Source organism: Acinonyx jubatus, chromosome X (genome assembly GCF_027475565.1).
Source record: "Acinonyx jubatus isolate Ajub_Pintada_27869175 chromosome X, VMU_Ajub_asm_v1.0, whole genome shotgun sequence".
NCBI classification, from domain to species: Eukaryota; Metazoa; Chordata; class Mammalia; order Carnivora; family Felidae; genus Acinonyx; species Acinonyx jubatus.
This window is the reverse complement of record NC_069389.1, coordinates 18,534,333-18,552,333: the sequence shown is the minus strand read 5'-3', so window position 1 is coordinate 18,552,333 and position 18,001 is coordinate 18,534,333. Positions and strand designations below refer to the sequence as shown.

The 18,001-nt window shown below is 36.4% G+C and overlaps 1 long non-coding RNA gene across 2 annotated transcripts in view; it reads left to right on the top strand.

The window, feature by feature from the left end:
• LOC128311571 (uncharacterized) overlaps positions 1-13,951 on the top strand; it is a 59,937-nt gene extending 45,986 nt beyond the window's left edge. For both annotated transcript variants that reach the window (XR_008290051.1, XR_008290050.1), the window contains one exon: positions 3,629-13,951. This is a non-coding gene — a long non-coding RNA (uncharacterized LOC128311571). The remainder of the gene's footprint in view (positions 1-3,628) is intronic.
• Positions 13,952-18,001: the final 4,050 nt, after the last annotated feature.

The following is an 18,001-nucleotide window of genomic DNA, read 5'->3' as shown; positions in this document are numbered from 1 at the left end:
TGATTCAATCTCTACTCATTACTGGTTGGTTCATATTTTCTGTTTCTGCTTGATTCAGTCTTTATAGGCTGTGTGGTTCTAGAAATGTAACCATTTCTTCTAGGTTATATAATTTGCTGACATATAATTGTTTATAGTAGTCTCTTATGATTCTCCGTATTTCTGTAGTATCAGTTGTAATGCCTCTTTTCATATCTAATTTTATTTATTTAACTCTTCTCTCTTTTTTTTTCTTAGTCTAGGTAAAATTTTGTCCATTTTGCTTTCTTTTTGAAGAACCAGCTTTTAGTTTCATTGATCCTTTGTATTGTTTTCTTGGTCTCTATTTCATTTATTTCCACTCTGATATGTATTATTTCCTTCTTTTACTAATTTTGGACTTACACTGTTCTTTTTCTAGTTCCTTGAGGTGTTGTTTATTTCAGATCTAATTTATTAATATATGCATTTCTGTAAACTTTCCTCTCAGAATTGCTTTTGCTGCATCCTACAGTATTTGATGTGTTGTGTTTTCATTTTCATTTGTTTTGAGGTAATTTTTTATTTCCCTTTTGATTTCTTTTTTGATGCAGTGGTTGCTTTGAAGTGTGTTACTTAGTTTCCACATATGTGTAGATCTTCTCACTTTTCTCGTATTGTTGATTTCTAGTGTTATGTCATTATGGACAGAGAAGATAGTATATTTCATTTTTCTTGAATTTGCTAAGATTTGTTTTGTGGCCTATCATATGCTCTCTTCTGGAGAATGTTCCATGTACACATGAGAAGAATGTGTATTTTGCTGCCATTGAGTATAATGTTTGGTATATGTCTATTAAATCCATTTTTCTAAATTGTTCAATTCCACTGTTTCCCTGTTGGATTTTCTGTCTGGATGATCTGTTCATTGCTGATAGTGGGGTATTGAAGTCCTCTACAAATATTGTATTAGTATTTATTGCTTCTTTAAGATCTGTTATTAGTTGCTTATATTTTTGGGGCTCAGGTGTTAGGAGCATATATATATTTATGATTGTTACAGCTTTTTGATGTATTGACCTCTGAATATAGAATGACCTTCTTTGTCTTTAATTACCCTTTGTGGCTTGTCTGATAAAAGTATGGCTACACTCACCTTCTTTGCATTTCCATTTGTTTGGAATATCATCTTTCACCTTTTTGCTTTGAGCTTATGTAGGTCTATAGAGCTGAAATGAGTCTCCGGGAGCAAGCATATAGTTGGGTCTTATTTTTTCATCCAGCCAGCCACTCTGGGCCTTTTGATTGGTGAGTTCAATTCATTTATATTTAGGGTGATTGCTGTTATATAAGAATTTACTACTGTCATTTTATCTTTTGCCTTCTGGTTATTTTGTCTCTCCATCATTTTTCTTTCCTTCTGTCTACCTTTGTAAGTTGGTGGTGTTTTCCATGGTCATTTGATCAGTTTCCCCCTTTTTAATGTTTTTTCTTTCTTTCTGCTCTAGATATTTGCTTTGTGGTTACCATGAGGTTTACATAAAACATCTTATAGATAAAATAGTCTTTTTTTGCTAATAGTAATATATCTTTATTTACTTATAAAGGCTCAATCATTTTACTCTTCCCCTTTCATAGTTTTGATGTCACAAACTACCTCTTTATGCTATGATTTTGTTACAAAGTTGTAGTCACTATACTTATTTTTAATGCCCTTTTCCTTTAACCTTTATGTTATATTTTTGTGTTTAATAAACTGTTTTTAAAAAGAGTTAGAGTATTCTAATTCTGACTATTTATCAATTTACTCAGAGTTTTGTATACTTTTTTTGTTTGAGCTGGAAGAGCCCTTTCGATATTTCTTGTACAGCAAGCATAGTGGTAGTGATTCCAGCTTTTGTTTGCCTGAGGAAGCCTTTATTTATCCTTCATATCTGAAGGACAACTTTGCCTGATGGAGTATTGTAGGCTGTCAGTTGTTATTTTTTAATAATTTGAATATGTCATTCCACTGTCCCCTGGCCTGGAGAGTTTCTGCTGAGAAATCTCCTGGTAGCATAATGGAGGTACCTATCTTTTTTTTTACCTAGGTGCCTTTAAAATTCTTTCGTTATTATTGACTTTTGACAGTTGTGATATAATGTCTTGGAGAAGGCCTTTTCGTGTAGAGATACTAAGCTATTCTGTTAGCTTCATAAGCTTGTATATCCAGTTCCTTCTCCAGGCTTCAGAAATTCTCAGCTATTATTTCTTTAAATATGCTTTCTGCTCCCTTCATCCTCTGTTCTTCTGAGATACCCATTATTCTCATGTTGGATTTCTAATGGAGTCAGATAGTTCTCATAGTTTTTCTGCACTTTTAAAAAATCTTAGTTCTCTCTCCCCTTCCACTTGAATCATTTCTATATGTATCTCCTTGAGCTTACTAATTCTCTCTTCCATATGATCCACTCTATCTTCAATGCATTCTCATGTATTCTTTATCTCAATTAACTGAGTTTTTCAGCTGCAGAATTTCTCTTTGGTCTTTTTTGAGTATTTCAATCTCTTTGGTAAAGTACTCCTTCTTTTCCTTAATTTTATTCCTTAGATAATTATATTACCTTCCTGAATCTTCTAGCTCATCTAATTTCTTCATAACAGGTATTTAAAATTCTTTACCAGTTAGATCACAGTATTCCACATCTAGTGCTGGAAAATTGCCATTATTTCTGTGATACTATATTACTGTGATTTTTCATGATGTCTGATGAGAAGTGCCTCTGCCACCACATTTGAAGTATCAAAAACTTTTCTTATTTAGGCAAGATTTTAAGTGTTCAAAAGGTTGGTATTTAGGAACCTTCCTTTTTTTTTCCAGAAGGTGACGTTATAGCACTAGGTTTTGGTTTCTATTATTGGAGCTGACTAAGGTAAAGAGTGCAGGCATTAAAAGAAGGGCAGTGGCTGGTTGCAAAGCAAGGGGAGGTGTGTACTTAGCACTTGGGGCTTTGGGTATGCCCTTAGCCTGGTACGGAGATACTCAACTTGGTGATGGGGTCCCAGAGGTCTGTGGGTGGCCCTTTTACCTCTTGGGACAGACAGCAAAAGGTGATTTCCTTCAGTTCTCTTTGTCTACTTCCCTTTCCTTTCCCCTGAGTCATTGTGGTCTCTCTTCAGAAAGAGAAACTGGTCTCTCCCACTGTAGCACGTGTGGCTGGGCCTTCACCCTCCATATCTTCTGCCAGAAAGGCAGTGTGCTGGCTCACTGCTGGACTGGCCACTGCCTTCTCTGCAATCGCCTCCTCTGCCACTAATGGCTTTACCACCACTTGACTCACTCTGTCCCCCTCCATAGTCCAATCCACCTACTTTTGGGTGCACTGATTGATGGATTTCTCCAGTGTCCCAGTATGCTTTGCAGAAGTGGGTTTTATTCTCCTGTTATGAATATCTGATTACCTATAAATCAAGGAGAAGAGAAAAAAGGTAAAATTTATACCACTGATGCTGATGTCACCCCTCTTCACATACTTTTCCTGAAAAAATATATTGTTTATTTTCCCAGGATTTAAACATGGAAGTATACACTATGTATTTTTTGCCACTTGGTTCTTAAACTCAAATGTATGTGTTTGAGATGCATCAATGTTGATGTGTGTAACTATAGTTCTCTCCTCCTTTTACACAGCTCCTATTCTGGTTAAATTGTTGGGAGATAAATGCAACATGCTCACTTGCCTCAGAAGTTTCTAGAGTAAAATGAACAACAACAACAACAACAAAAAGACAAAAGCAAGAAAATCTGAAACCAATTTAAAAGCATTTACAATCTGTAGGTAAAGAAAGTTCATAAATGTGTTCATTTTTCACTTCTAAAGGACTTAGTCACAGTACCTAGATCTGTGAGACAAGTTCATATCGAATCTAGATGAGAAGGCATCCTAATATTTGTGTCATCTTAACCTAACAATAACAAAACTTCTTACCATGTCATCATTCTCTCTTGACTGTGATCATCAGAGCAGCATAGGCTGCCTACATGGTCACCCATGGTACTTCATTATCTTGGGTTCTATGTTATTTGGGTGGCATGTGACTGATTCTGGCAAGTAGGAATTGGGTGAATGGAATATATCCCTCTCCAAGGCCTCACCATAAATACCCTGTATGAAAATCATCAGACATGGTGGTAATGTAAGAAGAAAGGGACTTAGATCCCAGAGTTATGCTAGGAGGAGATGTGCCAAGGAGAGTCAATTGTCAACTGACACGGGGCTGTAAAATAACTAAGAAATAAGGATTTAGAGTTGTTTGTCACAGTAGCATAATCTCATCTATTCTGGTCCTTACCATCATAAATATGTTATAGAATGCAATATCAGGAACTGGAAGATACTACTTTGAAGTTTTTTTCTTTCTTTTCTATTGTATTTTCACAGAGGAACAGCAGTTTTTGTGAAGTTAGAAAGGAGTATGAGATAAAACTCTGTAAAAAAAGAATAGCAAATACCACTGGCTGACCCCTTTCTGCTTACCTGGCAATGTGCCAAATAAGTTTTCACTGACTGAGCCATCCAGATGCCCCTTGTGCCAAATAATTTTTAAACAGTGTTTACTGGGTTGCTCGTAGCAACCCTATGAAAGGGTTACTATTTAATCATCACCACCTACCTGTGAGGAACTTGAGGTGTAGATATGAGAAGAAACTTAATCAAGATTCTAGAGCAAGTGAGTTCCAGAGTTATGACTTGAACTCAAGTTCTTCTAACTCCAAATTTCATGCTGTGAACAATGGCAATGAACTCAACTTTAAAGCTTCCAGAAACAAGTTAGTTTAGAAAGAAGTAATTCTAACTGGAGACAATGGTCGGAAATATTCTAGTGTTTCCCTGCCACAGTTGCAACATTTTCATGACTCTTACATTGCCAGAGAGGTGAGGTTATTGAAGCAGTATGAGATGGGAAATGCCTGCACGGTGGCTCCTTGCCTGTGGATTCCTCATTATTATCACTGCCAGGAAAGCCAACTGTATGAGAGAAGAGGGAGTAAAGTCAGAACAGGCTCTGTGATGTGCATTAAACAGCCCTTGGAATCAGCTGCTGGTAACCCAAAGATATGTTGAGTTACTTATGCCTGTATTGAATTTGAAAGTCCACTACCACTTTACAGGTGAGAATTTTAAATGCCTGAAAATGAACGTCAAGGCACTGTGGCTGTTTAGGTATTCCATATTGCATGTAGAACCTGATGTGTGACTATCATTTAATAGAATTTGCAAATGACGTATTTATTAGACATTGATGAATCTCACAAGATGGAGAGGTTCAGATAAGCATCCTGAGATTCTGAAACTCATAATTTGCACTTGTAAACATGTTAAGGGTTTTCTTTTTTAATTTAGAAGCAAACTACTTTCATGATGCCTCCTGAGTGTGGAAATTTGTGTTTACAAAAACTACTTTTCTTGAAATAGAGGAAGACAGGATAATATAATCTGTATGAAAAACAAGGAGCCTTTTAGGATAATATAATATGATGAAAAGAAGTATAAAAAAAGGAAAGGTGAAATGGTATAGGAAAGAGACAAGAAAAATCAGAAATAGAGGAGGGGGAAATAAATCAAAAATTGGAGGAAGTGGTAAAGGGAGAATTTTTTTTAAGGAGGTTGCTCAACTATTTATAATTTCCATGAAGAAATACTGTGAGTAATGGCTTCAGAAAATTCTACACTGAAGAGTGCTTACGGAAAGATAGTCAATTTGTGAATGTTTCTATTACTACAGGGAAAAATAATGATTAATAATTTAAAACAATAGATAATCCTAAAACATTCATTCTGTACTTCTCTTTGGGATGCATCTGGAGGTCACTGCCTCTTACATGTACTTACACACACACATACACACACATATTCTGTGCTCCCTCTCAGTTCTTGCCCACGGTAAACAAATGGGTGTGCATGATGAAATCTCCCGCAAACTCACATCCCATATCAATACAGATAAACCACTTAAGAAGGATGGAATTAATATGGTTGCCTCATAATCCTCCGTAAGCTATAAAGGTTTCCTTTTTGAAAAGCAGATGAGATAATATGCCTCTAGTATCAGGATGATGTTCCCTGTCAGCAGAGGAAGAAGGGAGAGAAGAGATAAAAGAAACCCCTTTAATGTGAATTACTTTGTGACTGGAAATTCACAAGTACATCTCGGAAGGTCTGAGCAGCCACTGCGCTGCTGCTCACAAGGTGCTGATAAGCAGTGCAGTTTATTTCCATCATCGCAAGATAACTGTAGGAAGACCACCCGCACACATGGGTGGAAGGAGAGGCAGCAAGCCTCAGAGAATATCTCCTCGGATGGTCTGGTATTGCCATCGTTTATTACTCTGTCCTTGTTTCCACCACCATTGCCCCATCCTCTTACCCACCTCAATGCTCAAGTGCAAGAATTAGTAGTATAGCTGACTGAGAAAAAGAGATGATGCACTTAATAGGAGCACATGAGATGAATTCTAAAACCTGCCCATGGATCCATGTCCAGTGTCTAGCTCAGCTTTAACCACATAGTTGGCACACGCCATACTAGTTTTCTTCCTTTCTTGTCAAACATGCTCTTCCTAATCTCCACCTTCTTAGGCTGGTTTATTTGGAGTTGGCATCTGGGAGGAGGTTGACTAGGTTTCTATGTGGTCTTTTGATTCAACAGAGCAGGCTAAAGACAGCCTCAAGAGTTCTCAAAAGTTTGAGAACCACAATTCCATGAAATGTGCAATAACTTCTCAAGTCCAAGATTAGTCATTTGGTCCTCTGTTCTTCCTCTTAACATATGAAAGAATGAGAATAAAGAACTCTTTCCCATTTCCTAATTCATTTCCAGTAACAATATTGTATTACTGACATATTTCATAAAGTTGTTGCCTTATATTTTTCTAGAAATAAATAGACAATAGTAACAAAAACAGTGACTTTCATGCATTGAGAAATTACAGCCATTGGCCAGTAACTGAAGTAATTTTTCATATATGATCTTATTTTATACTTATAACAACTTTTGTAAGGGTTATTATTATTCCTAAATTATGACTTTCAGATTATAATTAGATGAACTGAATAAGAACATTGGTAAATTATCAGAAAAAAAATATTTAATACATTCCCAAACCCTACCAGAATTTCCATTAATCTTTACTGAAAAGCAAGTTCAAGATTTCAGTGTTGCTTTAATAAGCATGAGCTAGCCATAATATGGCTGAGCTGGAGAATGTAGATGACTCATTTTATGATCACCCCCCCCGCCTTTGCCTGCTGTAGCTAACACTATCAAGCACTTCCTTATGTTACCATTTAAATTCATCCAAATAAATTAATTGATGAAAAGATATTGGAGATTATGTAATTACTTCCTCTGGCTCTGGTGGTGTTGCCATCTGACATCCAGGCAGCAAGACGAGATCTAAATTAAATGCAAATAATTGTTCACAATTAGGAAATGAAATGCCTGAAGAACCCCATGGTATTTTAAACAAGCTGATGTACTTGCCACCGATCAACAGTTGAGGCTTTCTAGCATGTACTTGGCTTGAGTCCCAATGATGACATTATGCATAGCGACAAGTTCCCCTGCTACATCAGATACAGTAATTCCCAAGGATGCATCCTTCAGTAAGAAGTTGACTTTTGTAGGAGTGTGTGGATAAAAAAATATTCTTAGTTCAAGTTTGTCAGGGGTACTGAGTGGTTTATTTCAGATCATACAGTAACTTGTAATATAAAAATTTACCTTGACAGTCTTTTAATCATCTTATAGGTCTTGGGGACTGATCAAAAGTATTCTCAAGGGAAAACATGTCTGGCCTTCTCTCAGTGCAGTTAAGCCGGTGGGTATTGTGTTGCTTTGTTTTAGTTCTCAGGCAAAGAGGTTATTCATTTTTAAGATGTTTCTCAGGATCCTTGAAGACCTTGATGTCATGGGTTCCATCCATGCATATAATGAGCAAAACTGACCAATAAAAAGAGTTCACTGCCTTTGAACATGCTGAAAAAGATGCTACATTTTCAAAAGAGACCAGGACAGAATGGTGAGGAGAAAACATAAGCCTGAAAACAATAAAATGTTTCCAAAGAATATGACCTTAATAGGCTAACAGCCTAGATGGGTACAAAGGTTTTTATAAACACTATTAGTATTCATTTAGTATAGGTAGCAGACAGCAACAAGAATTGGAAAATAATTTGGATGTGATCACTGAAGGGACAGAGGGAGGCAAAAAAACATAAGCTTCTTCCTGAGCACAATCTTAGTGTCACCGGAGAGCACAGTTGGAATGTCCTCCTTTCCTGATTAGCAACCATCTAATCAAGGACACAGAGTGCCTGCCAGGTCTATAGACAAGATCATGCCAAAAAACAGAAGTGTTCAGGCTATGATGTTTTCAACTTCTTGTAAGCACCAGGTTAAGAACAATTTAAAAAGTAATTATTTGGGGTAAATTTCAGGGGATGGTGAATAGGGTAGTAGTTCTTTTTAAATGAAAAGAAAATCTTCAGAAGTCATTAAATCCAAAACCTTGGAATTTATCTATAGGTAGCTAAGGTAGGAGGGCATAGAGATAAAGCAGGGAAAGTCCCAAATACATATATACAAGTATAATGACAGATTTAACTAGAACAGCTGTTCAAAGAAACACTCCTGTTTTTTTTCTTCCTCATGATTTTTCTTTTTTTTTAATACGAAATTTATTGTCTAATTGGTTTCCATACAACACCCAGTGCTCATCCCAAAAGGTGCCCTCCTCAATTCCCATCACCCACCCCCCTCCCTCCCACCCCCCATCAACCCTCAGTTTATTCTCAGTTTTTAAGAGTCTCTTATGGTTTGCCTCCCTCCCTCTCTAACCTCTTTTTTTTTCCTTCCCCTCCTCATGGTCTTCTGTTAAGTTTCTCAGGATCCACATAAGAGTGAAACCATATGGTATCTGTCTTTCTCTGTATGGCTTATTTCACTTAGCATCACACTCTCCAGTTCCATCCACGTTGCTACAAAAGGCCATATTTCATTCCTTCTCATTGCCACGTAGTACTCCATTGTGTATATAAACCACAATTTCTTTATCCATTCATCAGTTGATGGACATTTAGGCTCTTTCCATAATTTGGCTATTGTTGAGAGTGCTGCTATTAACATTGGGGTACAGGTGCCCTTATGCCTCAGCACTCCTGTATCCCTTGGATAAATTGCTAGCAGTGCTATTGCTGGGTCGTAGGGTAGATCTATTTTTAATTTTCTGGGGAACCTTCACGCTGTTTTCCAGAGCGGCTGCACCAGTTTGCATTCCCACCAACAGTGCAAGAGGGTTCCCGTTTCTCCACATCCCCTCCAGCATCTATAGTCTCCTGATTTGTTCATTTTAGCCACTCTGACTGGTGTGAGGTGGTATCTGAGTGTGGTTTTGATCTGTATTTCCCTGATGAGGAGCGACATTGAGCATCTTCTCATGTGCCTGTTGGCCATCTGGATGTCTTCTTTAGAGAAGTGTCTAAACATGAACACTCCTGTTTTTTAATGTTAGGGACATGTGTTTCTCTTTCCTAACAAATAACCATCTATTGTTGAAGGGTTCTAGAGGAAGAAAAAAGAAAATTGGTTGGTTTGGGTCAGTAGGGTGTGAAAACAATGATGAAACACAGTATTGGGAAGGGGTTGGATTTGCATTTTGAATAGTGATGACATTACAAATAAAGCTGTGCTCTTACTATTCAAATAAAGATGAGAGGGAACAGAATTAAAATGATCTCTCTGAAATGAGGATCTGATGATGTTCGTCTCTGAGATAAAATTGACAAATGTCCAAAGTCCTTACCAATTTACCTCAAAACTTTATTCTCAGTTTCATCAGCCTTTCCCTGCATTTTGCCACATTTCCTTCCCAACCCCTACACAAATTAGTATATGTGCTGCCAAAGCGAGCACAGCCCCTACACAAATTAATTCTAGATTTCAGCTTCATGGAAACTCCATCTTGTCTCAGCACACTGCTGTCCTATGCCCCTATGTTTTGTACACATGGTTCCAAGTGATTTGGAAATCTACCCTCCCGTCACCCAGTTTCTATGTGAACATTTCTACTGCTTTTTAAAGCTTTGCTGGAACTTCCAGATACAAAGTTATTCATTCTTTGTGAGCGCAATTGTGTAAACTCTAATACTCATCACACGTGTGTTCATTGTTTATGTGCATTTCTGCATCCAAAAGTAGACTTCTTCTCCATGATAAGGATGGTGTCTTACTGATCTTTGGATCTCAGAGGCCCAGTAAAGAAGGCAGTATAGTATAGTAGACAAGAGCAAAGACTCTGGAGTCAGAGAGTTGGCTTCACATCTCTTCTATCCTACTCAGCAATTGTATGACCATCGTCAGGTCCCTCTGAATTCCATTTTTATCATCTATAGTGATTATCATAATACTCACTTAACTATTATGAATTTCATAATATTTACCAGGTAGGATGAGATAAAATAACATATGTAAAATGCTTAGCACATTACCAAGCACACAGAAGTACTTAGTGAATTGTAGCTATTTTTATTACTACAGTCAATGTTGAGGAAAGAATGTTGCACTATTGTATATTCCTCAGGATTAAGGAGTAAAAAATAAAACATTTATAAGAAAGTCAATGTTCTAGGCTCACTTCTATTGAAGTGAGAATATTGGATTTGAATCAAAAAGAATTAAAAAGCAAGGTGTGTGAGCTACAGCCCAGACATTTGAAGTGTACAGGAGAAAAATACAAAATAATTTTGTTAGTTACTAATTAAGTGAATTTAAAAATAAGTTTCTTTGCATTTCAACACATGTATTAAAAGGGAATAAGAAGGAGGGGTGCCTGGGTGGCTGGGTCAGTTAAGCGTCCAACTTTTGATTTCAGCTCAGGTCATAATCTCATGGTTCGTGAGATTGAGCCCTATGATGGGTTCTGCACTCACAGTGTGGAGCTTGCTTGGGGTTTTCTCTTTCCCTCTCTCTCTGCCCCTACTCATTCTCCTCTCTCTCTTAAAAAATAACAAATAAGTAAACATTTTAAAAAAGGGAATAGGAAGGAAAATAATATTTATTGATGAATACCTGGTTATAAACATTTTCACACATATCATCTCAGTTAATCCTCTCTGAAAAATATCATACCCATTTAACAGATGGTGCAACAGGCTCAGGAAAGTTATTTCCTCAAGTAGCTTACTTCATGATGTTAGGTAGAATCCTGGCCTAAATCTATGAATCATGTTCATCTTTTTCATTCATTTGTTCATAGAAACCAATATTTGTAAAGCTCCTGTGTTGTTCTAGATCTTGTAGAGTGAGTGGTCATCAAATCAAACAAGGTCCCTGCCTCCACAGAGCTTACATCTTAGTGGGAGGAGAGCAAAAAAGTGCATAAAAAATAAACAAGAGTAATGTCATGAAGAGTGATGACAGAGATGTAACTACCTTAGATTGGATGGTCTGGGAAGGCCTTGCTAATAGGTGGCACTTTGGGTTGAGACCTGAGTAATAAGTAGCCACCTAGAACATTCCAGGAAAAGTAATAAATGCTATGACTCTGAGGCAGAAATAAGCATGTTTAGTTAGAATAGCAGACAGGAAAAAAAAAAAGATGGTGGAAAACCCATGTTCTTCCATTATATTGTGCCAAAAAGAAACAAGGATCAAGATGGGCAAGAAACCTAGAAAAGAGCTAGCATTGTGACAGAAATGTAAATGGAAGGCATGAATCAAGATGTTATTAAGGGGCACCTGGCTGGCTCAGTTGGTTAAGCGAGACTGCACTTACAGTGTGGATTCTCTCTCTCCCTCTCTCTCTGCCCCTCCCCTGCTCATGCTCTGTCTCTCTCTCAAAACAAACAAACAAACAAACAAACAAACTTAAAAAAATGTTATTAAAACAGCTCCACCTGGAGGTTGTGGTCCTTAGCCTTGAGGATACAGAAATTATGTTATATAAAGACCTTTAAGTAGACAATTTGGTGAGACTTGCTCACAGTAATACTACATAAAGGCTGAAGTCTATAAGCCATTCTATTATATTGCAATGTGAAATATAACTTCCCAGTCCTCCCCCAGTAGATACTTGACTGTAATCATAGAGCTACTATGTTTCTCCTTATTGTCATATTACATGGGATAGCAAATTACTATTATCAGCCTTCTTTGTGAGTAAGGAATCAGAGCTAGGAGAGAAAAAGTGATTTGAAGATTTCCTATATCTGTCTCAGATTGTCCATAATAGATACCTGCCATATGGGCAAGAGTGTAGCATTTGCTTTCCCCGGCACTCTTTGCTTGTTCAGCATTTAGAAAGTCTTGATTAGTGCTGACTTCTCAAACACTCCTTTTTCTCCTTGTGTTCCCATTGCAAGCCTAGCATTCCTGGAGGCTCAAAGACAATCTCTATAATAACTGAAGAGAGAATGAATTAATGTATGACTCCTTCTGATTGATACCCTATTTTCTGTATGTTTTTTCTTTCCTTTGAAATAGTCCTTTTCTGATCAAGAAACTATATCTGTAGTAGCCGTAAAGTGCTTTTGCATTCCTCTGTTCCAGTCCTGTATGTGTTCGTATGTATGATACTCAAGGTGAATACTGAACTAAGAAATTCACACTTGAGAGGAAAACACAATAAGGAGTCTGGTAAGCATTACGGCCCAGGAAAATTACTGTGCAAAAATAAAGGAAAGACCATTTAACTAAGAAGGATATCATGCTTCTCAGAAGCTCTTTGGGTTTATTTATATATTTTTTCATCTTTACAAGTTGACCATTTATATAGATCCTGCTTAAGTTCCCATAAATTTTTCAAAGTAACAGTAGTCTTGAGATGATCTTGGACTTTCAAGGGTCACAGGATGGTCTTTGTGTAATAGAATTACTCATTACTTCCTCAAGTCACCACTCAACTTCTAAATATGTTAAGGTCTATATTAAACTGGAAAGAAATTTAGACTTCTATTCAGCCTAAAAAGACTACATAATAGAAGTAATAATTGGTTTGCAGAAGAATGCTGCCTGGGTTCACCTACTGGAACTTAACCAACTGCATGATGATCAAATACTCCAGGAGTAGTTTCAGTTCTTTATGTATTTTAGATATTAACCCCTTCTTGGATATGCCTTTTGCAAGTATCTTCTCCCATTCAGTAGGATGCCTTTTTGTTTTGTTGATGGTTCTCTTCACTATGAAAAAGCTTTTTATTTTGGTGTAATCCCAGTAGTTCATTTTTGCTTTTATTTCTCCTGCCTGAGGAGACATTTCTAGAAAAAGTTGCTACAACCAATGCCAGAAAAGTTATTGCTTATGTTTTCTAATAGGAGCTTTATGGCTTCATGTCTCACAGTTAGGTCTTTAATCCATTTTGAGTTTTTTTCTGTGGTATGGTATAAAAAAGTCGTCCAGTGTCATTCTCTCGCATACAGCTGTCCAACATTCCCAGCACCATTTATTGAAGGCTGCCTTTTCCTCATTGTGTACTCTTGCCTCCTTTGTTGTAGATCAGTAAGCAAGCATTTATTTCTGGGCTGTCTGTTCTCTTCCATTGATCTATGTATCTGCTTTTGTGCCAGTGCCATACTGTTTTGATTATTATTGCTTAGTAGAAGATCTTGAAATTTGTGATGGTGATACCTACGGCTTTGTCCTTCTTTCTCAAGATTTCTTTGGCTATTTGTGGTCTTTTGTCAATCCATACAAATTTTAGTATTATTTGTTCTAATCCTCTGAAAAATGCTGTTGGTATTTTGATAGGGATTGCATTGAATCTAGATTGCTTTGGGTGGTATGAGCATTTTAACAATATTAGTTCTTTTCCATAAGCATGGAATATATTCCCATTTGTTGTGTCATTGTCAATTTCTTTCATCAATGTTTTATGGTTTTCAGAGTCTAAATCATTCACCTGTTTGGTTAAGTTTATTCCTATCTATTTCATTCTTTCTGGTGCAATTGCAAATGGAACTGCTTTTCTGTATACAACTCAAAACAAAACAAAAAAAAAACAAAAATGGGCAGAGGGCCTGAATAGACATTTTTCCAAAAAATACATGCAGATGGCCAACAGACACATGAAAAGATCCTCAACATCATACATTATCAGAGAAATGCAAATCAAAACCACAATGAGATATCACTTTACACCTGTAAGAATGGCTAGAATGAAAAATTTAAGAAATAACAAGTGTTGGCGAGGATGTGGAAAAAAAGAAACCCTTGTGTCCTGTGGTAGGAATGTAAATTGGTGCAACAACTGTGGAAAATCATATGGAGGTTCCACAAAAAATTAAAATAAGAGATGCCATGTGACCCAGTAATCGCACTACTGGCTCTTTGCCCAGAGAAAATGAAAGCACTAATTTTAAAAGATAAATGCACTCCTATGTTTTATTGCAGCATTGTTTATAATGACCAAGACATAGAGGTACTCTAAGTGTCCATGGGTGGATGAATGGATAAAGAAGATGTTATACAAACCCACGCACGTGCACACACATGCACACGTGCACACACACACACACACACACACACACAATGGAATATTACCCAACCATGAAAACAATAGAATCTTGCCATTTGTGATAACATCAATGGACCCAAATGGTATTACGTTAAGGTAAATAAGTCAGAGAAAGATAAAACCCATATGATTTAATTTATGGGTGGAGTCTAAAAAACAAAACAAACATAAAGCAGAATCATATCCATGAATACGGAGAACAAACTGATGGTTTCTAGAAAGGAGATAGGTGGAAGGATGGACAAAGTGGATGAAGAGGAATGGGAGATACAGGCTTCCAGTGATGTGATGAATAAGTTACAGGGGTAAAAGTTATAGCATAGAGAATATAGTCACTGTTATTGTAATAACATTGTGTGGTGACACATAGCAACTACATTTGTGGTGAGCATAGCATAATGTATAGTCTTGTCCAGTCACTATGTTGTACACCTGAAACTAATGTAACATTGTGTGTCAACTATACTTCAATTTTAAAAAGTAAGATCAGATGGATGGATGGATGGATGGATGGATAGATCGATAGATATCTCAGCCATAATAAGGAAGGGAAGCCTGCCATTTGTGACAAGGATGACTTTGAGGACATCATGCTAGGTGAAAGAAATCAGAGAAATATAAATACTGTATAACCTCACTTATATGTGCAATCTAAAAAAGCCAAACCCATAGAAAAAGAGAGTATAATGGTTGTTTCCAGGGCCTGGGTGGTGGGGGAAATGAAATACTGGCCAAAGTATCCAAACTTTGAGCTATAGGGTGAATAATTTTTAGGGAATCTAATGTACAGCCTGATGACTATAGTTATCAATACTGTATTATATAGTTGAAAGTCGCTATGATAGTAGATCTAAAATGTTCATCACACAAAAATATGGTAATTATGTGAAGTAATGGTGGTGTTAACTAACCTTATTGTGGTAATCTTTAACTATACACATATATATGTATCACAACATCATGTTGTAGTGCAGCATTGGGGAACATAGCTGCCTTCCAAATCGTTTTGTACACCTTAAATTTACACAATGCTATATGTCAAATACATCTCAATAAAGTTGGGAAATAAAGAATTTCAAGATGGCAACAACCAAACATGAAAAAGAAAACCCAAATCCTGTAGGAGTAGACAGCTAGATGAAGCTCCCCCTCAAAACCCTTAAGTCCACTCTCTGATGGAGGATCTTTGCTTTCATCTTACATCTAGACAGAAAACATTTCAGGGAATGCGATGCCTTTTGAGTTCATACTGTGGTCTTGGAAACACAACTGTATTGTGAATGAAACCATGTTGTTCAGGCACTTTAATTCCTAAATTCTCTGTTTCTTAATGGTCACTCCATTTACTGATTTTTTTTAGACTTTGTGGTGGTTACTCAAACCCTACAGGGAAATTACTTGGGCCTTTTTATTTTCTCCTTTAATTCAAAATACTTATTTAAAAGAAAACGGACACATATGATAGCTAAAAATGCCCTGAGACACACTTGTTTTAATGTTATTTTCTTATATTTTGTGAGATTCCTGAATACACTTCAGAGTCCTTACAAGGATATACTTAACATAGTGATTATTTTAATCATTTGGAGATGAAATACTAATTACTCTAGTGAGTTGTGGGTCCTGAGCTAGTGATGGATTATTTCCATGTGTCTCTAATATCCCATCAAACTAATACCTCAAGATTTCTTGTGCTTTAGAGATTCATGCATTATTTCTATCATTGTGTTCTACAAGTTTCTGTTCATTTTAAAGAATTTTAGTTTCCTCTTTCATATTCTTCAACACATTTTTATCTTCTGACTTCATTCTTTATTAAAATATGATATAGCGATACCTTGTTTTCTAGTCATATTCTTATACAAGTGTGTACAACGTGTTTTTTGAGGTATAAGAAGCAACAGACAACACACAAACAAAAACACACCCAAAATTCTTTGGTCATCTGGCATTAAATGTCATCCTGACAAATACCTCCTTTAACGGTCCTCTTTGTACATTTTGAAAAAAGAGACAAAACAATTTCAAGCAGCTATGTAAATATGTCAAGTAAGAATGAAGCTAATATTTATTTGTAGGAACGTTTACCATTTTAGATGCACAAACATTTGACCATTTTTAGTCTGCCTTCAAATTGAATGACAAATTTCTTGCAAAGACCACAGAATAATTATTAAGGGGGAATGTTTTCAGTGGATATGTCTCAAAATGAAAAAGGATATTTGAAGGGCAGTTTAACTCTTGAGCAAATATTGAGAATCTTTCAAATAATCTAAGGAAAAAAAATAATCCCTAAGCGTAAATCTGTTGGGGAAAAAATCCTTTCAAATTTTATCATCGTGTAATACTTTAATGTATCTGGGAGAAAGGCAAAATACAATAATTAAATAAAAAAGGGGCAAATTAAAGAATTCCAGTAATATTAGTGTAGAAATGGCTACTTTGGCGGAAGCCAGACAGAACTCTATCTAAATGTTTTTTTTTTTTACCATTTTATTTTTTTAATTTACATCCAAATTTGTTATCATATACTGCAACAACGATTTCAGGAGTAGATTCCTTAATGCCCCTTACCCATTTAGCCCATCTCCCCTCCCATAACCCCTCCAGTAATCCTCTGTTTGTTCTCCATATTTAAGAGTCTCTTATGTTTTGTCCCCCTCCCTGTTTTTATGTTATTTTTGCTTCCCTTCCCTTATGTTCATATATAAATGTTTTTGTAATAGACCCATCTGACTGCTTAGCAAAGCACCCTCTAATCTGGCACAAATTTTTGTATCTTAGGCTAACAAGAACCTAAGGAGCTGGAATTTCTCTTGAGCCTGTAAGTAAACACTCTTTGTTCTCATTTGTCTTGAATTATAACTGTTCATGATGGCTTGAGCAATCATAGTGAATAATTTTCCAAGTCCAGGAGGCCCAGTTTCAAAGGACAATACTTAAAATTCATCCATTCATTTATTTCCTTTTTTGCCTCTTTTGCAAAGCTAAGTTAGTAGCCTTTGGTTGTTTATCTTCATGAAATGAGAATCTCAAATTCAGTCACGTTTACAGATGATGTATATAGTCTTACGAACATAAGAAACTTGCTTGGTGCCAATAAACCCACCTATTCTTGTATATTTAGGTTTATAAGACTTCCTTCTGAGTTTTCCAAGTGTTCCTCCTTACTATCATTTCGTCAGTCATAGCCATAGAGCATCTATGTGCAAGTATTACCTAAGTTTCCTCAGAGTATATGCACCTTGTTTTATGCTAGGCACTAGTGCCACAAAGATGAGAGATAGCTTTTTCACCCCCAAGGAGCTGCCTGTATAGTGAGAAAGAAAGACGTACAAACATAATGTATAACAAAGTATTAATTGGCAGTAAAATGAAGTTAGATATGAGGTCCTATGAGCACATGGAGGAATTCCAAAGGAACGTCTAAAAGAGAAATGATGTACTAAATTCATTTTAAGTTTGTAATATAAGAACAACAATAGCTGCAA